Source organism: Mustela nivalis, assembly GCF_964662115.1.
Source record: "Mustela nivalis genome assembly, chromosome: 10".
NCBI classification, from domain to species: Eukaryota; Metazoa; Chordata; class Mammalia; order Carnivora; family Mustelidae; genus Mustela; species Mustela nivalis.
Window position 1 is genome coordinate 40,261,112 of NC_139029.1, and position 11,230 is coordinate 40,272,341.

The 11,230-nt window shown below is 45.3% G+C and overlaps 1 protein-coding gene across 1 annotated transcript in view; it reads right to left on the bottom strand.

The window, feature by feature from the left end:
- TUT4 (terminal uridylyl transferase 4) overlaps positions 1 to 11,164 on the bottom strand; it is a 199,669-nt gene extending 188,505 nt beyond the window's left edge. Inside the window, exon 1 of the mRNA XM_082688377.1 lies at positions 11,047 to 11,164. The gene's annotated coding sequence lies outside the window, so the exon portion shown is untranslated. The remainder of the gene's footprint in view (positions 1 to 11,046) is intronic.
- Between the last annotated feature and the right edge of the window lie 66 nt (positions 11,165 to 11,230).

Below are 11,230 nucleotides of genomic sequence, written 5' to 3' on the forward strand. Positions count from 1 at the left end.
ACAAGACAAGTATCCAATAGTGAAAATTGGATGCAATCCTGTATCCATCAATATGGCCTGATAATGAATTATGGTACAAATCCAAATGGCACACTAATACAGTTATTAAAATGAATGAATTCGGGGCACCTGACTGGCTCCGTCAGTAGACCATGCAACTTTTGGTCTCAGGGCTGTTTTGAGCCCCACATTGGGTGTAGAGATTACTTAAAAATAAAATATTTCAAAAAATATAATTCATTCTTCTTATTTTAATTTTTTTTAAAGATTTTATTTATTTATTTGACAGACAGGGATCACAAGTAGGCAGAGAGGCAGGCAGAGACAGAGAGAGGGGGAAGCAGGCTCCTTGGCGAGCAGAGAGCCCGACATGGGGCTGGATCCCAGGACCCTGGGATCATGATCTGAGCTGAAGGCAGAGGCTTTAACCCACTGAGCCACCCAGGCACCCCTTATTTTAAATTTTTTTTTTTTTAATGTTATACCCAGTGTGGGGCTTGAACTCAACCCTGAGACCAAGAGTCACACACTCTACTGACTGAGCCAGCCAGGTGCCCCAAAATGAGTGAAGTAGATTTCTATATGCTACCATAGAAAAAGTTGTCCAGAAGTGATAAAAGGGCAACTTGTAAAACAGAATGAATACGTGCACACACACAAAACTCTAGTATGGGGTGCCTGGCTGCTCAATCTGTAGAGCATGTGACTCTTGATCTTGGGGTTGTAAGTTCGAACCCCATGTTTTTAAGAGATTACTTAAAAATAAAATCTTTTTAAAAAAATCCAGTATAAAGAAGTATAATTTTTTAAAGATTTTATTTATTTATTTGAGAGAGAGAGAGAGAATGAGTGAAAGAGAGACCATGGAGTGGGGGAGGTCAGAGGGAGAAGCAGACTCCGGCTGAGAAGGGAGCCCCATGTGGGATTTGATCCTGGGATTCTAGGATCATGACCCAAGCTGAAGGCAGTTGCTTAACCAACTGAGCCATCTAGGTACCCCAAGAAGTATAATATTTTTATCAAAATTTTTCCATATTAAGTGAGAGAGAGAAGAATATAGACCAAACTATTTCTTTTTTCTTTTCTTTTCTTTCTTTCTTTTTTTTTTTTTTTTTTTGAAGATTCTATTTATTTGAGAGAGGGAGCATGCGGAGGAGGAGCAGAGGGGCAGGCAGACTCCCTAATCCCTGAGCATGGAGCCCAGCACTGAGGCACTGAGGTGATGCAGGCCTCAATCTCAGGACCCTGAGATTAGGACCTGAGCCAAAGTCAGATGCTTAACCAACTAGGTTCCCCTAGACCAAACTATTAATGGTGGGTGTCAATGAGGGAGTCAGGGGAAAGAGGAGATAACAGGAGACCTTCACAGTCTTTGTTAATTATTTCTATAATGGTTGAATTTTGAATGTAAAATATGTATTTTACTCTTTACAGAAATACAAAAAGAGACAGCTAAAAACTGAAGTAATGGGCAAAGTCACTGATTGATAATTCATTAACCATAAGAATTTCATGTCCACTTCTCCCACTAGTGACCTTCTAGAAAAGGTCACTTTTCTAGAAGGCAGACTCAGATGTAAGTCCTGGCTGTGCCCCTGACTCACGGACTGAGCAAATTGTTTCCTCTCTGCAGTCTTCCATTTTCCCACTGGACAATGAAAAGTTTGAACTGTGCTTATAGTTTTTGCAGTGTCCCTTAGTAGTCCCCCTCAAAAGCTACCCAGAGTAAATGAAGGCTCTCTGTGAGCCGACCATAGGTCGTCTCCAGCCTGCCCTTACACAACCTGCTCCAAGTTCCAGCTCTGCATATGCTATATGTATACACACACACACACACACACACACACACACACTGAAATGCAGCAATCATAGAAATGTTTGTGATGGGCACCTCAGAACCACAGTCTCAGTGGACATCTCTGACCTGTCCTGCTGGACTTCTCAGCCACATCTGACATTGCTGACTGCACTCTTCTCCCTGACACATTCTCTTCCCTTTCATGCCACTATCTTTCCTGGTTTTATGCTTTTCTCTTTGAGGGCTCCTTCCTTTTCAGATCTGTTGATGTCTCTTCCTCCTGCCCACTCCTTCCCGGTTGCTGTTCCTTGGAGTACCAGGCTGGTTCTTCTTCTCACTCCATCTCACAGCCATCTCATTTTTCCTCATAGTTTGACCACCATCAATGCCCTATTTTTTTTTTAAGATTTTATTTATTTATTTGACATACAAATCACAAGGAGGCAGAGAGGCAGGCAGAGAGAGAGAGAGGGGGGAGCAGACTCCCCGCTAAGCAGAGAGCCCCACACGGGGCTCGATCCCAGGACCCCGAGATCATGACTTGAGCCAAAGGCAGAGGCTTTAACCCACTGAGCCACCCAGGCGCCCCTAACAACTCAGTTTAAATTAATCCCTTGGTAATTAGCTAACACTTGAGTACTTAATATCTAGTTTTCTACTAGCACTTTAGTTATTTTCTAACACTTTATTTATAAGCAATATATTTTATTTATCAGGTTTTATCTTAGCACTTAGTAGTTTAGCTTTCTGCCAAGCCTTAATTATTAATCAATATTTTGGTTGTCTGCTTAAATCCTATGCTGATCCCTTAGCTATCTGCTATTAGTTTAGAGTAAATTAGCAATCCAGAGACCACCAGGTAGGAGTTTGGAGAGGGATCACTTCTGGCTGTGGATATGACAAAGGCCTTTGTGTTTGGCTGACCTCTCCTTCATCAACTGGTCCCGGGTCCTCTAAGAAAGGGAGGTCCCTCCTAATTGCTTATTTACCTCTCTGAGCTGAGCTAGAATGTGGTGAGAGGAGAGTATGACTATGAGGTGCTTCCTGGAAAGTTGTGGTTGAAAGGGACATTCATTCATCAACAAATATTTCTTAAGCCCCGTTTATGTGTCAAGTTCTGCACTAGGGTCTAGGGATATACCAGTGAACAAAACAGGCCTGTTCTCAGCTGCCACGTTACTTCGAGAATAGTGGGAAAGACAAACATTAGTGGGAAAGATAAGCATTAAACAAATAATTACACCAATTATTACATAATTATGACAAGCACAAGGAGGAAGTACAGGGAGGCTGGCCCTGGAGCTATTCTGGAGTTCAGAGGCCTCCCTAAGGAATGACATTTAAGCCAAGAGCGGAAATTTTATTTATTTATTTATTTATTTATAAGATTTAGTTTATTTATTTGAGAGAGAGAGTGCACAAGGTGGGGAGGGGCTGAGAGAGAGGGAGAAGCAGACTCCCTGCTGAGCCAAAGGCAGATGCCTAACTGACTGAGCCACCCAGGGGCCCAAGAGGTGAAATTTTAATAAGAGTTAGAGGAAAGAGGGTTGCTTGGGTGGCTCAATGAGTTAAGCATCCGCCTTCACTCAGGTCATGATCCCAGGGTCCTGGGATGGAGACCAACACTGACATCAGGCATTCTGCTCAGCAGGGAATCTGCTTTTCTCTCTGCTTGTATGCTCTCTCTCTCTCTCTCAGATAAATAAAGAAAATCTTCACAAAAAAATTAAAAAAGAGTTAGGGGAAAGAAGTGGGAAGTTCTTAAGTAGATGGAGACCCTAAGGAAGGAAGATGCTCAAAAGGATGGAGCCAGTGCTATCTGGAGCCATGTGATAAGGTGAAGGGCAAGAGAGGTAGTCAGGGGCCAGACCGTGCAGGCCTTGTGCAATCCAGGTAAGAAATGAAGGTGACCTGATTTAGCATGACAGAGCCTGTCTTCAGTTCCAAGTCTGAAGGCCAGAAATAAACTCCAGGGCAGAGACAGACACTGAGCTACAGATAGCCAGGTTGCTCTGGCTTCCTGGAGGAGGGATCACCATGGAGACTCCTGTGGAAAGCAGGCCGACCTGGCAGATCCCAGTTCCAGCAAGGCCAGCCTGGAAGCTGAGGGAAGGGATTGCCAAGGCCTGGGTCCCTACGAATCACCAAGTGGACTCCACCCTGACAGATGACACAGCAGGTGGTCAAAAGGGTACATTTCAGGGGCGCCTGGGTGGCTCAGTTGGTTAAGCGACTACCTTCAGCTTAGGTCATGATTCTGGCGTCCCGGGGATCGAGTCCCACATCGGGCTCCTTGCTCAGCAGGGAGTCTGCTTCTCCTGTTGACCTCTCTCCTCTCATGCTCTCTCTCTCATTCTCTCTCTCTCTCTCAAATAAATAAATAAAATCTTAAAAAAAAAAAAAGGTACATTTCAAAAACGAAACACTGCCTTAGGTCTCACAAAAACCTCTGCAGCTTCCTCTCTTCCCCACATTTCCTTTAGTCCCTACATCTTAGCTCTCACCTGTGGCTTTTACCGCTTTGTGTTAGGATGGAGATTTGTGAGCTATAACAGGAACCCAAAGTAAACACATCCTCAAATAAAGTTAAAGTTTATTTCTAGCCTATGTAAAGGACCTTTAGCCAGGTTAATGGCTCTTCCATCCTCAGGATATTGCCATCACCTGCATAACCCAAGACAGCTGGCCACCTCAACCCTAGTCCTTTTTTTAATAAAAAAAGATTTTATGTATTTGTGTTATGTTGTGTTATGTTATGTTATGTTATGTTATGTTATTTATTGAGGACGTGTGAGCAGGGATGGGGTAGAGAGAGAGGGAGAGAGAGAATCTCAAGCAGACTCTGTGCTGAGCACAGAACCTGATATGGGTTCCTCAATCCCAACATCTTGAGATGATGACCTGAGCTGACACCAGAGTTGGAGCTCACCACCAGGCACCCTCAACCCTATACTTTTAAGTGAGGGCACTATAGCACATCCTACAGATCAGATGAACTTGACCAAATAGCCATTCAGACAAGGATGACTGGGAAATAAAGTTTTTATTTGTATGGTAACATGCCCAGATGAAAATTGGGAGTTTCATTAACATAGAAGAAGGGGAGAACAAATAGCCCCAATAGTTGGGTTCTGGAACAAAACCCCCCACATCTTAACATCTTTCAAATCTCTCCCTGTTCTTTCCTGCTACCATTATCCTAACTCAAGACTTATCATCCTTCTTGCTCATCAGCTTGGTTCCAGCTCCCTTCTCCAATCCATCCTTCATGTCACAAGCTAAATGATGTTCCAGAAGCAAATCTGAGCATATCATCTCTCTGCTTCAGTGTGTCCTCCATTCCTATTCTTGGAGTAAAGCCTTAATTCCTTAATCTGTCATTCCAAGTCCTTGTGCCTCATTTTCCTCCATTTCTTGCCATATTCTCTTTACCCATTGCACAGGTAAAAAATATTCTCACTTTCCTTGATATTGATATTGCCTTATCCCTCTTTGAGTATAGGAAACGCTTGGCTCAGAGTGGGTGTTCAACTGACCTCGTTGTTGTCAAGTGTATTTCTGAATGTCCCAAGGGCTGTCTGAGCCCCTGCACCTGGTAGGCTTTTCCCACAGAAGGGGTGACCCATTTCAGTGAGATAGGAAAGTCCGGTTAGAAGACCCCTTCCTCTAATCCCTTAGAATATAAGTGCTCTACTCCGATCGTATGGCCAACTGAGCCCTGCTCATCATTCTCCAGTGGGAGTGCCAGCGCCATGGCTGTCTTTGGTACTAGTGAAGATTACACGGGGCATATGTCTATTAAAAAATTATTTGTTATTGGGGCACCTAGGTGGCTCAGTCGGTTAAGGATCTATCTGCCTTTGGCTCAGGTCAAGATCTCAGGGCCCTGCAATCGAGCCCCAAGTCAGACTCCCTGTTCAGTGGGGAGCCTGCTTCTCCCTCTCCCTCTGCCACTCCCTCTCCTTTCGTATTCTCTCTCTCAAATAAATAAATTAAATCTTTTTTAAGAAATTATTTGCTGTTTTCCCAAAATTCAATTTTAACTTGCCACCCATATTTTATCTGGCAACCTTTCCCTGGATTGAACACCATGCAGTAAGCTGTTGAGCTAATGCATCTAAGATCCTTTCAACTCCAAGAAACAAAGATTCTAACTTCTGGTTTTCCTTGTTCCTCCCAATGAAAGCAGAAACTCTTCTTGGGATTTAAGTAGAAAAGCTGGGAAAAATAGTTAACAGGTTAATAAATATGATAAATGACAATACCCACTTACTAGCTGTGTAACCCTGGAACTACCCCTTAACCTCACGAAACCACCATCACTTCATCTAGCCAATAAAAGGAAATCAAGATGTTACCTAAAATCACTGGGCACTGTGCTAGATAACTTCTATGTGTTCTCTCACCTGGAATATTCAGACAAACAAATGTTTAAGAAGGCACTCTGCAAGTGGAAATGGGCTGTAACAAAAATGAAACAGTATTATCATCAGAGCAGTACTTGTCTGCACTTGATTTCCTTTACTGACTCTTGTCAGTAAAGGATTGGAAAGAAGCTTCCCAAGGATGGTCACACTGCAGAGGAAAGACATTGTCTAGAACTCTAGAGTATAGACAGGTGGTTTTTAATTATGGGTGATTTTGCTCGCCAGGGAATATTTGGCAATACCTGGGGACATTCTTTGTTGTCACAACTGGGGGATGGGCACTACTGGCATCTAGTGCGTAGAGGCCACAGAAGCTTCTATAATGCACAGGACTGTCCACCATAACAAAGAATTATCTCAAAACGTCAATAGGCTGAGAAATCCTAGTCTAGAGTATTGCAAAGCAGGATTCACATCCCAGCTCTGCTACTTAGCAGCTGGGTGACTCATAAACAAAGTACTTTACCTCTCTGGGCCTCAGTGTCTTCCTCTGGGACGTGGGGATATTAATGGCACTTAACTCATAAGCCTATTGGGATGATTAAATGCTAATACACCCACAAACCACTGCAGTGTCTGACACATAGTAAACATCCAGTAAATGATAGTTCTTCCTGTGGTTATTTAGGAATTACTGTCTCAGTTTAAAAGACAGGAAATAAAAGCTCAGAGAGGGGAACATACTTGCCCAAGATCAAGAGAAAAGGCAGTTCCAGTCCTAGGGTTGGCATACATCACTAAGAATCTTCTGTAAACAAATGCTGTGGTTTTCATATTACATTATAATAACAATATCTTGAAAATACTGTTTACACTAACTCACCACCTTGAAATTATAATAGCTAATAGACCAATCTCTAGATCTTGTTATTTAATGTTTAAGAAAGACATTAATGGGGTGCCTGGTTGGCTCAGTGGATTAAAGCCTCTGCCTCGGGCTCAGGCCATGACCTCGAGGTCCTTGAGCAGAGAGCCTGCTTCCCCGTCTCTTTCTGCCCTCCCTCTCTGCCTACTTGTGATCTCTGTCAAATAAATAAAATCTTTTTTAAAATTTTAAAAAATTAAAAAAGAAAGACATCCACAAAATAAATATATTTTTAAAAGATTTTATTTATTTATTTGACAGATTGAAAGGGAAAGATAGAGCACAGCAGGGGGATCAGCAGGGGGAGCAGCAGAGGGAGAGGGATGATGTGGGGCTTGATCCCAGGACTCTGGGATCATGATCTGAGCTGAAAGCAGACACTTAACCGACTGAGCCACCCAGACGCCCCATAAAGTAAACATTTTTTAAAAATATTTTGAAGGGCACCTGGGCAGCTCAGTTGGTTAAATGTCTGACCTCAGCTCAGGTCATGACCTTAGGGTCCTGGGATCAAGCCTCACATCGAGCAGGGAGCCTGTTTCTCTCTTTCCCTCTCCCTCTGCCCCTCCCCCTGCTTGTGCTCTCTCTCCCTGTCTCTCTCTCTCTCTTAAATAAATAAAAACCTTTAAAATATATATTTTGATAATAATTCTATATAACTGATATTCTTGTTATCCTAAGTAATTTACTTTTTGCCATTAAAAGTACTCTTCTGAATAGGGGTCCATAAGTCTTCATCAGACTGCCAAAGGAACCCTTGGCTAAGCAGACCTGAGTGCCAGTCCTGCCTGGACTGCTGTGTGACATTGGGTTTGTTATTTCTCAGGGGCACAATCACCCCTGCTTGGCTCACTCCAGGAACAAGTTAATTCTTGGCTGGGAAAGGGCTCTGGAAACTGTTGGCAGCTTCACAATTTTCCCAAAAGTCAGAGCAGAGTGCTTTCTACCTCCCAGCTAAACCCTGTCTCTAGGAGACCTCTCTCCTTTCCACAGGATTTCCACTCCACCCCCTTTACTTTCCATCTGATAAATAAAGAGGCCAAAGTGCACCTTCATTAGTGTATGAGATCCAGCCTCCAGTTTGCTGAGATGCATAGCTCAATAGAAAGGTTTTCTGGGGTACAATAACAATTCCCTCCAATTTTCATATCTGACCTTATAGTGACCCAGAGGACACTACCCCCTTGAAATTCTTCCTCTCTCCTTCAGACAGTGATCACTCTGCAGCCATGGTCCCTACCTTTCCCCTTTCACTGCCCTGTTCTATGATCATCTGTGTGACTCCCCCACCACCGGTGTGTTTCTCACGGGCAGACCCAGATCTGATCCCTCTCAGGGACTCCAGGGCAGAACTCAAAAGTATGGCACACATTAGCATTAGAAGCTGGCCTAGATGAAGAAAGGTAACCTGAAGCACAGAGAAGTATCAGGGAACGGGGAGAGCTAAGCTTTGAGTGCAGAGTGCCTGATGCCCGTGTTTACCCCACACAGCCAAAGCAAAGGATGGAGAAATGGGGGTGTCTTAGGCATCACAATAACTATTTCCTACTCTACCCATTCCTGTAAACAATTAGAAGAGCTAAAGATCTTGTCATCTTGAGCTAGCCCCTGCCCATCTGTCCAACGAGAGACTCAGTGGCTTTCAAACCTTTTTGACATGACTCAAAGTAAGAAATGCATTTTACATTGTGCTCTGGTCCATAATACATATGTACATACATATGTAACTGAAATAAGCATTTTATGAAAGAATACTTTGCTTTACTATCCCACAGTGCACTTTTTCTTTCCTTTTCTTTTTTTTAAAGATTTTATTTATTTATTTGACAGAAATCACAAGTAGGCAGAGAGGCAGGCAGAGACAGAGAGAGGAGGAAGCAGGCTCCCCGCTGAGCAGATAGCCCGATGCGGGGCTCGATCCCAGGACCCTGTGATCATGACCTGAGCCAAAGGCAGAGGCTTCAACCCACTGAGCCACCCAGGTGCCCCAGTGCACTTTTTCTATTCCATTTAATTATTGTTTTTTATTTTTATTTTATTTATTTTTTAAAGTAGGCACCATGCCCATTATGGAGCCCAGCCTGGGGCTTGAACTCACGACCCTGAGATCAATACCTGAGTTGAGCTCAAAATTCTGACACTTAACGGACTAAGCCACCCTGGTGTTATTAATGATTATTTTTTAAAACTAGCTGTGACTCATTAACTGGTTACATGTCCCACAGGTCTTTTTCAGCTCAATATCCTGTGACTAGCTGAATGGAATAACCAAAGCTCATATAAAATGGGACAACTAGGGGCACCCGAGTAGCTCAGATGGTTAAGCGTTTGCCTTCAGCTCAGGTCATGATCTCTGACTCCTGAGACAAAGCCCCACCTTGGGCTCCTGGATTAGCGGGGAGTCTGCTTCTCCCTTTGCCTCTCCCTCCTGCTCGCACTCTCTCTCAAATGAATAAATAAAATCTTTTTTAAAAACTTTTTAAAAATGCGATAACTAAAGTTCAGGAGTCTCTAGTCTTGAATCAGTGTGACTGGGCCAAGCTGTGTACCTCTCAAAGCCTGTTTCTCTAGTTTACCCTGAGAGGACAGATAGGAAATTTCTAAGGGCCATATATGGCCCTTCCAGACTGCTATCCCCCGATCCTAGTGAGAACACTGCTCCTGTCACCTGGAAGTAATTTCTGAGAGTGGAGAGGTGTGCCCGCTTTGCTTCCTGGGGAGTGGGTTTCCATTTGGGACATTATGTAGCCCTCTTGTTACATGAGTTAATGCTCAGGGAAGGAATAGACAGGCAAGGAAGCCAGAGGCTGAAGACATTTAGAACTCTACTGGAGGGAGGCCTGACCGGATCAGTTGGTGGACGGACTCTTGATCTCAAGGTTGTGGGACTTCTGGGTGTCTCAATCGGTTAAGCGTCTCCCTTCCTCTCAGGTCATGATCCCAGTGTGCTGGGGTCCAGCGCCGTCCCCCCTACCCTGCCGGGAGTCCCCTGCTCTCCCCCCACCCCCCAGCCTGTGTGCCTGCTGCTGTCTTTCTTAAATAAACAAAATCTTAAAATAATAATAATAATAAATTCTTGGGGGCGCCGCGGTGGCTCAGTTGTTAAGCACCTGCCTTTGGCTCAGGTCATGATCCCAGGACTGAACCCCGCATCGGGCTTCCTGCTCAGTGGGGAGTCTGCATCTCCCTCTCCCACTCCCCCCGCTTCTGTTCCCTCTCTATCTCTCTGTCAAATAAATAAATAAAATCTTTAAAAATAATAATAAAGTCTTTTTTAAAAAGTCCACTGGAAAAAGAGGCACAGTGAGAACCCCGGAAAGAACAAGAGCTTAGGTACTACACAGACCCAGGTTAAAATCCCACGGACTTGAGGACTGGGGAAATGACCTCTCTGGCGCTCAGCTCTCGTTTATAAAACGGGTTTGAAAATCCCTGGTCCCCTGGGCTGGTGTGGAGGTTCAGCGAAGTAGTGTACTAATCATCCATACTGACCGAAAACTGTGCGGTCGCTGCCTGGCCGCTGTGTCCCGCACTCGCCTGGACCTGCCCTGAGATGCGGGCGAGGAGCACAGCGCCCAGCATCAGGAGGCTGCTCGAGAGCAGCTGTGGAATCCACGGCGGCGGCTTCGATTCCCGCCCTGCCACCTTGGACGCGTCGCCTAGTCTCTGGGAGCTCCCAGCACCCTCATGCATACACTGAGAACGCTGTGAGGCGGGCGGGGGAAGCGCAGGCACAGACCGGCGCCCAGAAGGCTCCCCCGGGGCAGCTCCCTCCTCTCGGCGCCGCGGGTCGTCCTCCCCTCCGGTTCCCCCCCACCCCCTTCGCGCTCGCGCTCTGGCACCCGCGCTCCCCGGCGCCCTCCCGCCGCTCTCCACTCCCACCGCCCCTCCGCCCTCCTCCCTTCTCTGTCTCTCTCCTCCTCCACATCCTCTCCCGCCGCGCTCGGTCCGCGTACCTGGTGGCCCTTCTCGGTCCTCAGGGACTCTAGGTCTCCAGCCGCTGCGTCTCCGAGCCTCTCGCCGCGTCTCTCTCTGTCTCGCTGCTTCTCTCTGCTTTTCTCTCCCTCCGACTCCGTCTTTCTCTGGCTCAGTTTTGTCTCTGTCGGTTCCTCGCTTGCCCGGCCGTCTGGTGGCCCGAGG